The sequence below is a fragment of the Galeopterus variegatus genome, unplaced genomic scaffold (assembly GCF_000696425.1).
Source record: "Galeopterus variegatus unplaced genomic scaffold, G_variegatus-3.0.2 Scaffold2476, whole genome shotgun sequence".
In the NCBI taxonomy this organism is placed as follows: Eukaryota; Metazoa; Chordata; class Mammalia; order Dermoptera; family Cynocephalidae; genus Galeopterus; species Galeopterus variegatus.
In genome coordinates this window covers 271748-273170 of record NW_007728587.1, presented here as the reverse complement: position 1 = coordinate 273170, position 1423 = coordinate 271748, and the positions used below count along the sequence as shown (strand labels likewise).

Genomic DNA, 1423 nt, shown 5'->3' with positions numbered 1-1423 from the left:
GATAGGCCATAATAATCAACCACATTGTATATCGACAAAATAAAAATTTAAAGGGAAAAAAAATGTGCATTTCTAGCAAGTTCCCAGGTTTGTGGTTGTTGCTGCTCGGGGGACCACACTTTGACAAGCACTGCATTAAAGTGTTTCATAATAAACCTAATGACATTTCCACCTGAAGCCATTTATGTTGTATACACATGGTCTGCCTTAGCTACTCTTAAAAGTGCTATACCATCAAACTGAATGAAACAGATAAAACTCAGGTAAAAATTGAGGTATTATATACATCCTAAATAACATTATGGATAGTTTTGAAATACTTGAAAGTACAACACATTTTTCTCCCATGCTCCCCTTTTTTATTATTTGCTTCAAAGAATTAGGTATTGAGGATACCATGGTGTTTTATAAAATGATATTTGTAAATCTTGGCCTGAAAAAAATCAATGTAGTTTTCAGAATTGCTTCACTTACTTTTGAGCAATAGTCTATGTATCCGAATGAATAATTCTTTTTTTTTTTTTGTGGCTGGCCAGTACAGGTATCCAAACCCTTGACCTTAGTGTTATAACATTGTGCTCTAACCTACTGAGCTAACTGGCCAGCTTTGAATGAATAATTCTAACAAATCAATAAAATACCCTGGCCAGCTTTAGTTTGTGGGTAAAACTCCATCGGGGATTATAAATATCAAAACTTAATGAGACAGTGTTGGCAGATAGCTTTGCTAAAAGTCGAGTAAAGGTATCTGAAAGTCTACTGAAATATGCCCTTTTTGAAATTCTCCATTTAAGGAGATCAATAAACAAGAAAACTAGTGTTTGACAAAGCTAATTCTTCACGGTCAACACATATTTGGTTAACCGTAGAGTGAATCCAATCTGCTGAAGTTATCCAGAAAAATATAACAACTCAGAGAGGGAGGAACTTGGTTTTTTTTAATGAGCACTATTGTTCCTGATTTACTTAAGACCACTCAGTAGGATACTCATGCAGACATAAATAGGACAGCAGCACACGAATGGCTTCTTTTTCCTCTGTCTGCTCTTTCAAGGGTGCTCAGCAGCCTGCATTAGAAACACATTAGCAGACTAGTAGTCAGATACCTTTGCCTCAGGTCTGTCTGTGGTTTCGTTTTTTATAGGTTAAAAAAATTTTTTTAATGCTTACTTGTACAGATAAGACTAAAATCTTAGGAAAACGAAAAGATGATGCTTCTCCCTAAAGCATGTTTTGTCAAAACAAAATCATCTCGATTCTAAGTTTCTGTATTCACTGCTCGGAGAGATTCTGAATAATTTCCCACCTTTCTAAAGTTCTTCATCTATGTGCCTCTGGCTTCAATTCAAGCAAAACCCAATTATTCTGTTTGTCTGCAGTGTTAGATTTTTACCTGGGAATTTCTCTCCTTCATTTCGGTGGT

At 35.4% G+C, this 1423-nt stretch overlaps 1 protein-coding gene across 1 annotated transcript in view; it reads right to left on the bottom strand.

The window, feature by feature from the left end:
• LOC103597966 (aromatase) overlaps positions 1-1423 on the bottom strand; it is a gene marked incomplete at its 3' end in the record, with an annotated part of 44684 nt that overhangs the window by 20756 nt on the left and 22505 nt on the right. The window lies entirely within an intron of this gene.